Genomic DNA, 18,077 nt, shown 5'->3' on the forward strand with positions numbered 1-18,077 from the left:
GGCCGGCCTTGGTATAAAGTTTCTCACGTCTAAAGCTGAACTTAATAGAGGCGGCGAGGGGTCTGAATGCACACAAAGTTATCATCAGTCTGAATGCACCGGCTTGAATAGCAAATATAGATCCAGACAAGATTTTTCTGAGAAACTACCACTCCTGTCCACATGCCAAACCCATATCTATCCTTTGCATTTGTTAGACTTATTAAAAAGTAAAGAAACAATCAAGAAGCTTAGTTATTTCATACGGTTGGTGGGGGCACATCAACCACGACCAACTACAAGTGATATTTTCATCTATGGTATTGCACCGATTCACCACAAAACATCTCTTGTTCTTCTTCAAACTATATAAAGCAAGAAACTTTACATTTAGAGGCGCCTCATAGCACCAAGGATACACCCAGGAAATAGTTATGTTAGCATTACCTACATTATATATATATATATGATAGTGTTATAATAAGAAGTGAAATGTGTTTATTGCGCGGTGTTTTCTATTAAATATCATGGTAAAAACGCACTTCCTACGCTTCTTAGGAAAAATATATTTCCTATTATATATATATATATATATATATATATATATATATATATATATATATATATATATATATAGGATTGATTTCTTTTGAGAACCGCTTTGAGTTTTAAGAACTCGAAAGAAATCAACGTAACAACTTTTTTTTTGAATTTTTTTTACACACGTGTAATACGTAAGTGTAAGTAATGTATAAAAAATTACCGTAACTTTTTACACACCGAATCGACTTTTTACACATGTGTAACTAAAGTTTAAACTTGTGTAATCAACAAAAATCTTTATTCTCTCTTCTGATTCATTTTTTAATCAAATTTAATCTCAACAACATAAAGAACTTTAAGAACTTAATTTTGGATCACACATTTAATTAAATGAGTTAGAATATGTGGCTGAGATTAAATTTGATTAAAAAATGAATCAGAAGAGAGAATAAAGATTTTTGTTGATTACACAAGTTTAAACTTTAGTTATACATGTGTAAAAAGTCGATTCGGTGTGTAAAAAATTACGGTAATTTTTTGTACATTACTTACACTTACGTATTACACGTGTGTAAAAAAATTCAAAAAAAAAGTTGTTACGTTGAGTTCTTTTGAGTTCTTAAACTCAAAGCGGTTCTCAAAAAAGTTGTTACGTTAAGTTCTTTCGAGTTCTTAAAACTCAAAGCGGTTCTCAAAAGAAATCAATCCTATATATATAGATAAAGGATAAAATATGCAAATCCTTTATCGTACAATAGGTACGCGACCATCTGGAACGTCCATCTTCAATAACCATCCTAATCCTAAAATCACAATTACGCGAGCCGGCCTCCGTCAACCTCTTCTCCCGTCGATTCCGTCCACTTTCACCATCGCCGTTCAACGTTTCCGTCCACCGTCCACCTTCACGACCACCATCTTCTTCCGACACAACCATCAATCGTTGCTCGCATGTCAGTTTATAAAATTGCCCTATTGAAATTGAAATTGAAATTGTTGAACTAATTGATCAATTAAAATTTGAAATTGGTCCAATTAATCATCAATTTGAAGTTTTAATTAATCAATTTTGAGTTTTGGAGAAACCTAGTTGCAGACACTCTATATTTTGTTCATATGATCAAATTAACGGTAGATTGACGATTGTTTGATGATTATTAGATTATATGAAGTGATTTCAGTGTTCAATTTCATGTTTACAGGTGTTTGTTTTATTTTATTTTTTTTGTTAGTTTTAGAAGTTCTGAACACCCAGAACTTTTTAGAACTTCTAAACTTTATCAGAACATCTAAACTTTTTTTAACAACCTGAACTTCTTAGAACGTATTAGAATGTTTAAAGATGTTCATTTTTTTTAACACCCAGATCTTCTTTGAATGTATTAGAACGTTTAAAGATGTTCTTTTTTGGTCAGAACGTTTAAAGGTATTCAGTTTTGTTTCGGAACGTTTAAACATAATATTTGTACTGAACTTATAAACAACATTATTTAAAAACGTATAAACAAAACGTATAAAATTTTTGTACTGAACTTTTTAAAGTTTAATTGATTTTGTTCTGAACGTTTAAACAGAACGTATAATGCGTTTAAACAGAACGCATAATTAGAAAGTATAAACTTAATGTTAATACGTTCAATGTCAAAACCCAGAACTCGAAACTCAAAATTGATCGACGGAAGCATCAAATTGATGATTAATTGGATCAATTTCAAGGTTAATTGATCAATTATGCTCATTAACAATTTCAATTTCAATTTCAATTGGAAATTGCTTAACTGACCTGTGACCAACGATCGATGGTGGTGCTCATGACAGTAGACGATGGTCGCGACGGTGGACTTTGACGGGTATGCGTTAAGTATTTTTAGGTTAATTACAATTATGCCACCACGTAGTTCTAATTGCTATTAGGATCGGGTGGTGCAGGTTCTCACGTACGTAATGTACGATAAGCTATTATTGTACGTTAACCCACCTCCATATATATATATATATATATATAGAGAGAGAGAGAGAGCGAGAGAGAGAGAGAAAGAAAGAGAGGTTCAAGAGAGAACTCTTTAATTTACATGTAAAACTTTTCATTTTACTTGTAAAAAACACATTTTTACCTAATAGAGTTTTTTACATATAACACATGCTGAAACCGTTTTAGAATTTTTTATTATATATTTTCAGTAAAAAAAAATCTATTTTTCTTTTCACAAATTTCATTTTTTAATGGAATGCCTTCTACATGTATTTGTAAGCAAAAAAGTCTAAAAAGTTTATGCTAAAACTAATTTTTTATATATGAAATCGAGTTTTATATTATGTTTTTACATATAAAATGAAGAGCTCCTCACTTTTTTACATACGTATATATATACATAATATTTGCAAAGAGAACATACTTTCAGCTTTGACCGCCTCAATTTTTATAATATTATTCCATATGCCCAAAATTGACTGGTTAAGAAGGAAAACAATTGCAGTTAAAAAAAAATAAGGAAAACAAGTGCCATTTTTATCATGAAAAATACCCAAAAGTCCAAGATCACACGCCTCCATAGCCTTTGCTGTTCTATTTTGAGCCTCCAGCACCATTTCACAAGTAAGCAAACATTTATATCCCCAAGAGAAGCTATTCTGAGTCCGTCGTATTTTTTTATTACTTTTTTATTGGAATCATTACCTTTTCTCAAGTAACATAATGAATTTTCTTCAAATCTTCTGTTCCTCTCCACAAAAAATTCCGTCTAATCCTTTCCAACGACTTGACAATGGCATCTTGAGCTTTAAATTAATCGCCCATTGATGGACAAATATGCGGCTTTCCAGATTGATATTGGAGACCCGAACACATCATCCATCGACCTCAATTCACTAACAAGTTCATACTAGCACCGATTATCAACCAGAGATATGAAAAAGAGAAGGAACCCAGTTTACAAACCAACCTAGCACCCATTGAGCATAACTCATCCCCCCCCCCCCCCCAAATCATATTGTATTTGGCTAGATTGACCTTCATACTCGAACATAAGTTGAATCCCCTTTGTAACCTAGTCAGATTCCTAAAATTAGCCTTTGTTCACAAACCCATGATAATCATATCATCGGCAGAAAACAAGGAAACATGAATTCTTATGGAGAAAAGATGGAGAATGGACGAACCACAACCTCATTAGTATATCTGGAGTTGTGAAAACAAGGCAACATATCTCAGAGATCCTTATCTAGAATATCCAAAAGATGTTTTAGAATAGCAAAATTGAACATGTCGGCCAAGGAGGTCGATCTTTACCAGATCCCGAAAGTCCCTTTAATTTCATTCGATGTAACAGTTGTACAATAGAGTTGGCATCCTCATCAGTGATTTTTTTTCTTTCTACTAAGATAAAGAAGGATATCTAATCCAGGATTCTCAAAAATTTTCATTAAAGAACTTTCATGCTTCCTTCTTTACCTTCTTTGTATCTGTACAACACTCCCCTTTGACCAGAATAACATTAATTCGGTTTGTAGAAATATTTACCTTGAATATATTTTCAAATTTATGGATCGGTATTTTCAGGATTGCTACCGGTCGGTACCATCCCAAACTCACCCTTGCCTGGCGCTATAGGATGCATCATCCGCCACCAAAACGCCTCACTATAGAGGGTAGCTTGAAAAACTAAGTGATCAGTTAGCCTGATAAATTAAGTGAGTTAGGACAAAAGGGCAGAAGCGTCTGAAATTTAATCATAATATAAATGAAAAAATTATAACACTCTATTTTGGAGTGTCATGGAGCCCAAAGTTTGGTGTTTCGGTTCACGTACAACTCTTTTACTCGAGAACATAAAAAGGTAATACCTTTGGTCTGATTTCGAAAAAAGGCGAGAACGTACACATTAGTAATTTTAAAACACCCGTGACATTTCAAACTCACGTAGTTTATGATAACACAAATAAATGTTACACAAATTATTTGGTTTTATTAGAGTAATATCTAATGTTGTATGTGTTACAATTTATTTATTTGCTTATGATTTATTTGGTTTTATTAGAGTAATATATAGTATTGTATATGTTACAAATTATCTATTATTTATGTATTGTATTTCACAAATTATTAATTATTTATATGTATAATACACAATCCTTTTGGTCGTTATAATTGCAGAAGGGCTTCTATAGGGGACTCTCCTGTGCAATTACATATTTACGATGATAATGTAAGTTCATGCAACCATTTACATTTTCGTTTTGAGGTTTATCTTGTAACGTTTTTTATATAATCATTTCTTATAAAATTTAAAATATTAGATGGTTTGAAATATATATATATATATATATATATATATATATATATATATATATATATAAATGTTAGTATGTTTCTTTCAGGATCCATACAATTAACACCAAACCTAAACAACCAATTAATTTCAAATTAGACAACCATCCTGTTAACTTCAATTCTTAAGTTAGGATAAACATTGTTGATTTGAGCTTAAAAAAACAAATATAATTAAGCTAATCACTTATCATTATTTAATTAAGATCATACGATAAACAATATAAAAATGAAAACAAAAACATTAAAGGCCAAATGTAGGTTCCCAGCCGGATCTACACAGGAGTATCTCGTAACACGCGGGTGCGGAATCCCCACGTAATACGATACGAGCGTAAGATATATAATACGTTAAACCGAAACACAAACACACGTTACAATACTAATAAACACGTTGTATTGCAACACTTCAACACGTGATCTCAAGTCACAAATACACGTTCTGGAAAAAACTTAACCAAAACCAAGCCGAAGTGAGGATATATAATCCTCGACAACTTCGCCTAACAGACTAGGCGAAGTTGTCACAACTTCGCTTGTCCACAAGTTCGCTTACATCAGGCGAACTTGTGTGACACCATATCTAAAACCAAAACAAATACTCTAACACGATTACAGACACATACAAAACGCTAGATACTGAACTACTGACACTATGCACCAACAGACTCCCCCTTGGCAGTAGCTTCATATCTCTATCTTCAATCACGTGTCTAGTAATCCCAAAATCTCGTGTCACCCGTCTTCAAGCATGAACTCCCTGTCTTACACAAACAGAGACCACTCTCTGGTATTTCTTGGCTTCATCTTTCCATGCAGGAATATAAAATATTTTCTTCTCGTTTAGCACCTGCAAGTCAGCTTGAGACAAATTTACCAAGTGCATGGGGTCATACACTCTCAGAACTTCTTGTTCACTTCATCCTCCATAACCGCTTCAGCTGTTTGACTATCAACATACCACCACTTAAGATTCTTTAAGACATTTTTGGGCATTGGTTTCATCGGCACTTCTTTCAAACACCGAATCGGCTTATATTTCATTACTATCCAAGGTTTGCCATCAGCTCGCAATCCTCTTTCCTTATCTTCAACAAGCTTCCCTTTCCGCGGCTTTAACAACTCAAACTTTTTCTCTTTTACACTTTCTTTCCACACAATCTTCCCAATAATTCTGGCCATATTATCATCACTTCTATTAATCAACCCCAACTTAGCCAAATCCTTCACCTCACACTCAGGCAAGGTATTGAGAGATCTCAACAACCTCTTAAAGTACTGAATCCCATCAAAGCGTTTAATCACAAATAACCTCAACTGCTCATCATACAACCAGCATATAATACCCTTCTTTGATTCAGCATACCCTTTGATATTGTAACTCTTCTTGAACATGGTTGGAACCACTGGCTTCTTTGTCTTCACAAACCACTGAGCGTAGCCTTCTTTCCATCTCGGCTGCTCTTCCCATTCAGACTCATTACTTTCCATATCTTGACCCACATTTGCCTTATCAACGTCTGGGATATCATGTTCTACGCTGTCATCCACAATCTCTCCCTCCTTAATCTCACTATCAATCACAATCTGTTCGCCTATCTTTTCAATCTCCTCAATAGGTAACACATCGTCATCACCCACAACATCATCATCCACCATTTCCTCATCATCCACTAACACAACATCTTCACCCCCTGATCCACCTGTTGTACCAGTTGACTCCCCCTGAGTTGTGGTAGTCCCAAGAGTTTGTTCAGTTCTTGGCAACTCACCACCTGCACCTTCCAATGCATTGGGATCATCGTCTCTATCATGTCTCTTCTTTGTTCTCAACTCATCGCCCTTGCAGCTCGTCTCCCCCTGAGATGCTAAGAACTGCTTTAAAGCATCAAAAAGTTTACCATGCTCAACCAGGAGGGACGATTGAATCTGATTTTCTGCAATAAGGCGCTGGATAGCCTGAGTCTGGATCAGATTGATTCTAGACTGTTCAGCCACTACCCGTTCAAGTGCAGCTATCCTTTTAGAGTCAGACAAGGTAGCATCAAAATCGAAACGCATATGAGAAACGTCTTGAGCATACGGTGGAGGTATTCCCAAACTAGCAGGAGTGTCAGAAACAGACTGAAAAGTAACCGCGGGTGGTATTGTGACAGATAACCCCGTAGTAGCAACCAATGTCGACTCAACAAATCTTGCAACAACCTTCGATGGAGTAAGAGTAGGAGATGGCAAGGAAACTATCTCTGGAGCCGAAAACTGAAATGAGGTTGGTGGAAGACCAAATGATGGAGATGTAGTCACCACGGGAACACTTGTGGTGATCGGTCCTGTCACAGACATCGAAGCAGGAACCATGGTCATACCAGATAACGAGGGTGGAGAGAAACGAACCACCCTTGAGCTTTCGCCAACTCCTGACCCCTCACCAGCTCTGACTTTCCTCGATCTTCGTATCAATTTGTCTAACTCCTCCTCATAGTCAGATTCACTATCATCCGAGTCTCTCTTTCTCTTGCCATGTATTCTTTCTTGTCTGATCAGAATCTGTTGTGCTTCAACCATATCATCCGTGGAGGAGTCAGAATCGGTTCTCTCAGAATCTGCTACTGACGTAGCTACCATCGATACATTTATACTAGAAACCTCAGCTACTGAGACTTGAACCTCTGCAGCAGGATCAACTCTCTCCATATCAAAGAACCCTTGGCCCCCAAAAGCAGCTTCAAGATCTACCTGTTCCTCCGGAGCCACAACAGGATCAGCAGGCAATGCTTGCTGTACCACAGGTGGTGGTTGAGAAACATCAGCCTGTTGCGGTGCCGGGTCCCGAAATTCATCTCCTAGAGGAGCAACATAAGCAGGGTTTATCAAATAACCAAATAATGGAGTATGCCGCGGACGAAGCTCTGGTTTACTGCGAGCACTCGACGACCTGCATTGCAAAGATCCTCTTGCTTACACTCTCAACATAAAGAATGGGACGGCGTTGAGGTAGCGTAGGAGCTACATGATTCAAGATCATCTGTAAGAATCTTGGGTACATTAAAAATCTTTCACGAGCGACTGCGCGTCTCTGATGATCGATTTCATAAAACACCATCTGACTGAAGCTGTAGGGCTTGTTGTAAGTCAGGGCTGTCATGGCAGATTGCATTGTTGCTCCCATACCGTCCGTACCAGCTTTACGACCCGACATGCACACAATCAACACATGCATCAGAAAACGCCACTGATCCAGTAGGAATCCCTTTCGTCTGTGAGTGTCACCCAAAGGACCCGAATAGCCCATACGTAAAAATGCACCATCTCTGAATGGAGCCAGAAAGTCAGTTGGATCATCTGTGGTCTCAGCCCCGAACTGCAAGGCAACCCTGATCTGATTTGCTGAGAACTGCACCACCTGATTGTTTACTGTGGCGCGCATAACAGGATGCTCAACTCTACAATCATATTCTACCGTTCGCCAGAAATCTTCAATATTCGGTAGAGAAATGGGGAGAGTTGTAGTAATAGCATGAAAAACACGTCAGCGAACTAAGAAGGAGATGATCTCGCGATAATCATCGACACCACTAGCATCCGGATCCAACGTGATATACATGTTGTGACCCGGAAAGAACTGTCTGTTGTTGTCACCACCTTCGTCACCACCAGCACCACCAGCTCCTGCTACAGCAGCCATATCTGCACAGCAAACGGTCTAAGTTAGAACATCGACAAAGCAGGTTATAACTTCGCCTGTTACCATGAGCGAAGTTATGATAACATCTTGTGTGCAGGCGAAATTATCCATATGGCGAAGTTGATTACAACTTCGCCTTTACCATAACTTCGCCTGATAACAGATTAAAACCTTTAAGTTAACAAGATAAGCAGTAGGTGAAGTTAAGTAGAAGACGAAGTTGAGGATAACATCGCCTAATCCTAACTTCGCCCCTGAACAACTTAGAATAATTAATTAATTAAAATAGCAGGCGAAGTTGAGAGCAACTTCGCCTAAAGCTAACTTCGCCTGAATCTGAAACGGAATATAAACAAAGGTCAGATCATGGTTTGATCGGAGTATTGGTGATTGATAACATAAAAGGATATTACTATGGAGATCTAGACGATCAAATTCGTTACGAACACATTAGAAAGAAATTGGTTAGCGGGTGTTTAAGGGTTGCATGAACGAGGTCACAAATCAGACCAAAACGACATCTGATTAACATCATTGACACGAATTATAAGTCATACCGAGCCTACACACCTTTAACACGGATTGAAAACAAATAATAACAAGGTTCGATTCGAGGAGTAAGTTCGCCGAGGGTTAGGGATGTTATAAGTTCGCTGGGTTTTGAGAAGTTGTAAAGGATTTGACCAGGTTGACCTGTATATATAGGTTTGAAAATACTCAGGCGAAGTTAAGGCTAACTTCTCCCTTAACTTCGCCCCTGGACAACTTCGCTTTCAAATAAGTTCGCCTATTCTATTTACACAACAGGCCCTTATACATTTGATCAAAATGCAACTGTCTTTTCAAAAAAAAAAAAAAAAAAAAAAAAAAAAAAAAAAAAAAACCTCTGTTAAAGATTTAAACTTTATAATCAAAGAACCAAGTAACCAAGCTTTGAGCCATAAAACGAAAGATGCAATGAAAATTTTAGAAATTAAGTAAACGAGATCAAATTTCAGTCTTGACGGGGACCAACATGTTTTAGAAAAGATCCGAACAGGAATCATACTAATTAAATGGCTGTCACATAGATCCATGTTCAGCAGTATTATGACATAAAGAAACAGGTTGTAAGCAGGTATACAACTTAGTATGGTTTTCATCGCTTCTGTGATACGGATTAGGTTCATTTAAGCTCAAAATTTAGATGGACATCACATGAGAGATTGTGATGCCTCCTATCTATTCTCAAAGCGTATTTGGCTTTCCCCAAGTCACCCCGAGTTGACCTCGATCCGTAGTGTCTGATTAAGCAGTAAGTACAAATCGATCTTTAGAGTCTTCTTCCCGTTCTCTTTCTTGCCTCTTGTTTGATAAGTATAGAAACATAAGCTTCAGAAGGCTTAACAACACACATTTTTTTTTAATAAAGATTAACACAGCTGCAAACAGAAGACGACTGCAAGTCCCGAATCTGGATCACTGCAGGTACTTGACACACTATCTTCTCGGGAATCAGAACACTCACGGGCTCGTGTATGACTGGGTAATCACTTTTCTGCCTATCATTCTGAAAGATGTATATGGAGACATGCACAACTCTTAATGATTCTCCACTTTAAATCGAGGAGATTTAGTTAGTATCACTTCTACTTTTACGCACCATAAAAAGCTACCATAACATACAATGGCTGTTATAGAGTCTTTTAGGCCTAATAACTTCACTAGTTAAGCACACAGAAATAGTATTTCTATCACTTTCCAAGGTTGGATCAATTTTCTTTTAAACATTGTATTGAAACTTCTTACGAAGTTATAGACTTGAAAAATTATATCATCTCCCTTAAAAAAATTTTAAATTCTATCGCCCCAATCAAGTCAAAGTCTTCAGGTAAACGGGTATCCTGAAGATCCAATGGATCAGCTGGACCGACCACATACGAGTATGTGTCCTTCTAACTAAGAATGAACGACTATTTTTCAGCGAAAGAATAAAAGCACATCTTAAACCGCCCCGGTCACTCTAAGTCATCTGGTTAATGGCTATCATTATAATCTACTAGTAGAAGTAAGGACCAAACGTATCCGAAAATATGTCCTTCAAACTGAAGCAACCGACATAATTCTAAGCGATAAAGATGTTTTTTTTTTTTTTTTTTTTTTTTTTTTTTTTTTTTTAATCAACACGAAAAACTAGGTTACTCGGGATTGATCATCCCATTAAGCTCAACAAGATTTTGAATACGAGTTCGGTCAAACGCTTTAGTAAAAAGATCGGCAGAATTATCCAACGAATCAACCTTTTCAAGCACAATTAATTTCTTCTCAGCACAATCCAGTATCAAATGGTGACGAATGTCAATATGTTTAATTTTGCTGTGTTTGACGGGATTGTTTGTTACTGAGATTGCAGCAGTGTTATCAATACAAATAGGAGTTTGAGTGAAATTCAGACCGTAATCGCGCAATTGCTGTTGAATCCAAAGAACCTGGGAGCAGCAGTTTGATGCGGCCATGTACTCTGCTTTACAGGTGGAAATGGCTACTGAGGTCTGTTTTTGCATTGCCACGACACCAATCTTCCTCCCAGAAACTGACATCCACCGGTTGTTGACTTCCTGTTCTGATTGCAACCTCCATAGTCAGAATCTGTGTAAGCGACCAAATCCAGTTCTCCCCCTTTCGTGTACCACAATCCCAACTTAGGCTTGCCTTTGAGATAACGCAAGATCCTCTTCACTCCCTTCATGTGAGATTCCTTTCGGCTTGCCTGAAAACGAGCACAAAGACAAACTGCAAACATAATATCAGGTCTAGATGCAGTTAAATACATTAAAGAACCTATGATTGCTCGATATTTGGTGGGGTCCACATCTTCATCATTGTCTGAATCAGCACCCAGTTTGTGATTGACGCAAACTGGAGTATCAAATGAAGTGTTGTCCTCCATCTTGAAGTGTTTGAGTACGTCATGGACATATTTTGTTTGATGAATGAACATCCCATCTTTCTTCTGATCAACCTGCAATCCCAAAAAGAAAGTTAATTTGCCCATGGCGCTCATTTCAAACCTCTTTTTCATGACTGCTTCAAAATCCTGACACATGGCGACTCTTGATGCAGCAAAAATGATGTCGTCCACATATACTTGAACGAGTAGGAGATCTCCCCCTTTTCTCTTGACAAACAGTGTGCTATCGATCTTTCCTCTTTAGAACCCATTCTCAAGCAAATAATCGGACAGAGTTGCATACCAGGCACGAGGTGCCTGATGTAGCCCATATAAGGCTTTACTCAGTTTGTACACATGATCAGGAAAATCTGGGTCAGGGAAACCTGGAGGTTGTTCAACGTACACCACCTCATCGACTTTTCCATTAAGGAAGGCACTCTTCACATTTAACTGGAATACTTTCATCTCTTTGTGTGCAGCAAATGCCAAAAATAGACGAATTGCCTCCAATCTTGCCACAGGAGCAAACACTTCGTTGTAGTCGATTCCTTCTTGCTGATTAAACCCTTTTACTACCAGCCTCGCCTTGTTCCTTATGATTATCCCTTTCTCATCTCTCTTACATTTAATAACCCACTTTGTGCCAATAGCATGTACATTCTTCGGTTTTGCAACTAGTTTCCATACTTCCATCTTCTCGAACTGTGCTAACTCTTCTTGCATGGCTTCGACCCACGAGCTATCCTTTAGAGCCATTTGATAATTCTTTGGTTCAATCTGGCTGATGAAGCAGGTGTACAAACATTCATTTATGATACCCGTTTCTTTAATGCTTGCGTAAACACAGGTGTGCTCATTCAAACTTCTTCTTGTTTGAACACCGTCAGACAGATCACCTATCACGTTCTCCAAAGGGTGATTTTTGTGAATTCCAGTAGTCGGAACCGGACCGACTTCCAGATTGTTTTCTAAGTTCGAAGAGAGTTCATCAATGGGTGATTGATGTTGAGAATGAAATGGATTGTAGAATTCTTCCTCAGTAGAGGCAGCAGGATTATCAACGGCACTAGACGAGGAAGGTTGACTTTCATCATATCGCGGACGTTGCACAATATTTTCCTCCTCATCATACAGAATCTGTGAAGCAATTTTCTCATCGACTTCTGCAAAATCCAAGTAAGGCATATTAAAAGATTTGAACAGTTTATCATAATCGAAAGCTTCAGCGGGTCCCATGCTAGGCTTTGGTGATTTGTAACTTGTGATGTCAGTGTTACATACCACCTCAACCTTCCTATTCGATAAATTAAAGACTCTTCTATTGGGTGCCCAACAACATATCCGACTAAAATACCTTCGTCGGCTTTCTCACCAAATTTTGAGTTCGTCTTTAATATCGTACATGGGGACCCGAAAGGTTCGAGACCATTCAAGTTTGGCTTTCTACCATGCATAAGTTCATAACAAGTTTTATTCAATCTTTTAACAGTTAAAACACGATTAAGGATATAACAGGCTGTGGCAACAGCTTCAGCCCAGAACACCACGGGAAGTTTAGCATCAGCCAGCATGGTTCTGGCCCCTTCAATTAGCGTTCTATTCTTCCTCTCAGCCACCCCATTTTGTTGCGGAGTATACGGGGCGCTGTACTGATGGTCTATCCCTTTCTGTAAGCAGAACATCTCCATCTGGTAGTTCTTGAACTCTGTTATCACTCCTGATATACTTAACCTTTCTCCCAACAATATTTTCAACCTTGGTAATCAAGTTAATTACCAACTGAACCGTCTCATCTTTTGCCTTCAGAAAGTATACCCAAGAGTATCGAGAGTAATCATCGGTTACTACCAAGCAGTATGACGTCCCACCTAGACTCTTTACATTCACGGGACCAAAGAGATCCATGTGGAGTAGGTCTAGTGTACTGACGATTGAGTTAACCTTCTTGGAGTGATGAGGTTTCTTGTATTGCTTTCCCTTCTTGCACGACAAGCATTGATCTTCAAAGTTAAAATTCTTCAAGGGAACACCAAGCACCAGCCCATTCTGGACAATGTAGTTCATTTTGCGAAGATGTATATGTCCCGTTTTTCGATGCCATAACTTGGACTCAGACTCAGTTGCCTTTGACAAAAGACATGACTCTTCTGTTGTCATTTCAGTTGACCTCATATCCATTACATACGTGTTCTTTTCTCTTGGAGCTTTCATCACCACCCATGCCTCTGGTATCTTGAAACCAGGATAAAGGACGATTGCCTCGTTTTTAGTAAAATGCACCGTGTAATCTTTGTCATAAATCTAAGATACACTCAACAAGTTATGCTTCAATTCTTCAACAAATTCACCTTCTCTAACTTCATTCTTCCATTTGTCACCGTTCCAATACCAGTGATTCTACCTCCACTTTCTCCAGCGAAACTAACCCTTCCTCCTTGAGCAGATTTCCAATCACGTAACAAATTCTTGTTACCAGTCATGTGCCGGGAACAGCCACTGTCAACTACCCACAGATTGTTTATAGATCTGTTTGACTGTTCCTGCACAATTAAAGAAAAAGATTAAAATCTGGGGACCCAAGACCTACTGGTCTTGGGTCGGTTAAATCTGTTTACCGGCATCCAGTACTTTGATTGCCCAAAGTCAGTTTGAGGATGGTTTCTATAAGTTCTGTAAGGAAACCTTCTCGAGGATTGACTATGAGGCCATTCAAACCTTAGTGAATTTACTGAATTATGATTGTTGGTTTGGTAGTTAACTGGGGAAAAATGAGGCCGATTTCTTTGAAATATTGGATTAGTCCCATGTCTGAAATTTGGTGAGTTCGCATTCTTACCAGTATAATAATTACCATTCGTTTTATTCTTAGTTTTCGGAGGCCTCATACCTCTAAATTTTCTCTGGTTTAGAGGGCAATCAGCAATAAGGTGTCCTACTTGATTGCATCTGAAACAACTTCTGTAATCGACTTTCATCTCAACAGTTGTTTCAGATGTTGAGGTTGCATTACTACCCGTTTGTCAAACATATGGTGGGACAAACGGATTTAGGGAAGAATTCCTTTCATTTGGCTTATATTCCTCCCCTCGTTTTAGTAACACTACCTCTTCTTTTATCTCACCCGATTCAGATGACTTGTCCAAATTTGATGAGACAGAGCTAGGAACAGAAATCTCAACATTAGAAATTTGCTTACTCATTTCGCTCTTATTAACTTCAGGTTCTTTAGTCGAAATATTTACTGGAACTGTCTGACTAATCTCAAAATCAGCAGATTTCTGATTACTAGGATTATAAGTATAGTTATGGTTATACGGTGGTGGAACTTCAGAAAATCCAATTCCCCCTTTTTAACTGGGGAACGTTGAACACTTATTATGTGATCAAGCATTGCTGAGGAATTTCTAAATTGTTCAATTTTTCTGTTTAGTTCCACTACTTTTACCTGGTAATCAGCTATCTGTTTATCTCTTTCAGCAATTAGTTTGGTTTTTCTTTTAACACTTCATAACTAAGATCAATTACTTGTATTTTATCAGCTAGACTGGCTTTAAGACTTCTGATATCCTTTTCACTAGCTTTTTTTTTTACCGAGTAACTATTTTCTCTAGTTTTAGTGTAGTGGTGATCTTCTTTTAACGTTTTAAATTGTGCGTCCAAACTAACAAACTGATCAGTTACTGTTTTCAATTGTTCAGACAGATTTTCACATTGTATACAATGAAGTTCAGAACTTACCTCAGAGAGCTGATCGTTCACTTCTGCAATATATGTTTGATTTTCTCCCGTCTCCCTCTCGCTTCCTCCAGTTTCGATGTCTACCAAATTTGCCTGTTCGAACACTTCCTCAACCTGTATATTCCAGTTGTATCCACCATTATGTCTAGAGACCATAGCCCTATTCTCACTACCTCCCCCTTTTTGTTGTGCAGGCCTGTTCTGACTTCGTTCGACTCTCTCATTTGTACATTCCTTAGCAAAGTGACCATTCTGTTGACAGTTATAACATCGAACCTTTGAGTTATCAAACCCTGGTCTTTCTCCAACGAACTTTCTACCCGTTTTCTTCATGAATCTCTTTACTCTTCTTACTATCATAGCCATCTGCCATTGCAGATCCATCTCTTCCAAATCATCAGCATCGATCTGATCATAGTCTTCATCCAAAGTTGCAGGGTCGACTATTTTACCTTTGATGTAGTTCTCATAAGATGCAATGAAGGATGCATAGAGAGCAAGCTGCTGTTCAGCTGATTTAATACTCATGGGCATCTGTGAGTAGTTGTTGGTTGGAACATTTGTCGAGAAATTTCCAGTTGTGGCTTGAGGTTTTGATGAATTACTTCCTCCAGCTACGAAACATACGTCGCCATCCATGTTGAGAATCACATGACCATCTCGAGTTGAGTTTGAGTTTGATTCTCCCTTTGAGTAGTAAGCAGAGGATTTTGATTTTGAACTTGAACTTGGAGTGACTTTCGCACCAAAGATTCCCGGATCCTGAACCTGATCAGTTGGTGTCTCCTTCCGAACCATGTTAAGTTCAAAATTTCGTAATTTATTGACTGCTGTTTCCAAATCTATATTGGCAAACTCTTTATCTTCTCTCATCAAAACCGTGTACATTTCCCATTTCGGTGGGAGAGCATCAAGAAGTTTCTCTACTATCTCTTCTTCTTTGTATTCAATGGAGTAATTACTAAGTTCGGTCATCAGGTGATAATATCTTGTGATGATATCGTCAAGTGATTCATTTTTCAGATACTTGAATACAGAGAATTGGGTTTTTAGCAGCTTTGTCTTGGAAGCACGTATCCCCACATTACCTTCATATCGATTTTCTAGTGCTTCCCATAGCTCTCTAGCTGTTTTGTATTTCTTGAAGGTATGAAGAATCTCTTGTGGAAGAGCCATGGTTATTGCTGCATGAGCTTTACTCTCTGCCTCATACATTTTCTTTTCCTCCTCTTCCATTTTACTGAACTTCTTAATTTGATCATGACCTTCAAACAAGGATGTTGGTGGAATGTATCCGTCTTGTATGCACACCCACATCTTAGCATCTTGATATTTAACATACTGTTCAAACCGATCTTTCCAGGCAACGAAATCTGTACCCTTGAGCATTTTTGGAGCTTTAGTGGCTGAACCGGCTTCAACCTCCATTTTTACCAGTTCTGTAATATTTATCGAAGTCATAATTGAAAGAAACACAATTCAAAACACAAGGAAAGTATAATTTTTTTTTATTTTGAACAGTGATCAGTAGGTGAAGTTAATATAACTTCGCTTGAATTCAACTTCGCTTCACAACTTCGCTATACTCTTAACTTCGCTTAATCAATAACTTCGCTTAACTTCAACTTCGCTTGATTGATAACTTCGCTTGACCTTATAAGTTCGCTTAAACCCTACGAACAGTGACGGCAACTTCGCCTGATGAACACAAAGTTTTTGCAGGTTTTAATTTTACGTATTGCGAGGTATGCGAAGGTGTATTGGGTTATATTTGATGGTGGGAGATGGGTAAAACACAAAAACTAGGTATTTCAACGTAAACTCGTTCCGCGAATAGTCGAACGGAACAATCTTAACACTCGTGTGGTAATCCCGAACCACACAATCACGAGCAAATGCTTTGATACCAATTGTAGGTTCCCAGTCGGATTTACACAGGAGTATCTCGTAACACGCTGGTGCGGAATCCCCACGTAATACGATACGAGCGTAAGATATATAATACGTTAAACCGAAACACAAACACACGTTACAATACTAATAAACACGTTGTATTGCAACACTTCAACACGTGATCTCAAGTCACAAATACACGTTCTAGAAAAAACTTAACCAAAACCAAGCCGAAGTGAGGATATATAATCCTCGACAACTTCGCCTAACAGACTAGGCGAAGTTGTCACAAATTCGCTTGTCCACAAGTTCGCTTACATCAGGCGAACTTGTGTGACACCATATCTAAAACCAAAACAAACACTCTAACACGATTACAGACACATACAAAACGCTAGATACTGAACTACTGACACTATGCACCAACACCAAGGCACTTTGTTTTGACCAACGTTCGGGTGATGTATCATCGGCGTACACCAAGCATCCTCGGCGTATCAGATGGGTGGCACCATTCTCCATGCCATACTCCATGTTTATTAAGTGTAGATGATACATTTACGTCAATCATTATCTAATTCGTAAACGTGGATATATTCCTTGAATTATCCATACGTAGATAGTTACAGTCATTCTATAAATTTAATAAAATTTTAACAATAAATAAATTTAAAACTTATGGCAATAAATTCTTGTGAGATTATTAAATTAAATATAAATCATAAACGATATTGGGCTTAAATTATTTTAGCTATTTCACAAATACGAATATTTAGCTAACTTATAACTTTTGTGTGTTTTCAGGTAGTCGTAGACAACGGCATCTTTAGCATCACCATCGCGAGTCCAGAAGGCATGGTCATTGGTGTAAAATATAACGGAATTGACAATATCCTAAACGATGTTAACGAATACTCTTATCGAGGGAATATATATTCCTCTTTCTATTTTATTTCTGAATACGTCTAGAAAACTAGTTC

At 37.8% G+C, this 18,077-nt stretch overlaps 1 pseudogene; it reads left to right on the top strand.

Moving 5' to 3' along the window:
- The window catches only part of LOC143635624 (uncharacterized), a 40,202-nt pseudogene that overhangs the window by 18,120 nt on the left and 4,005 nt on the right, over positions 1–18,077 (top strand).

Source organism: Bidens hawaiensis, unplaced genomic scaffold (genome assembly GCF_021521415.1).
Source record: "Bidens hawaiensis isolate Kalapana, Puna unplaced genomic scaffold, B.hawaiensis_p1.1 tig00007615_1, whole genome shotgun sequence".
In the NCBI taxonomy this organism is placed as follows: Eukaryota; Viridiplantae; Streptophyta; class Magnoliopsida; order Asterales; family Asteraceae; genus Bidens; species Bidens hawaiensis.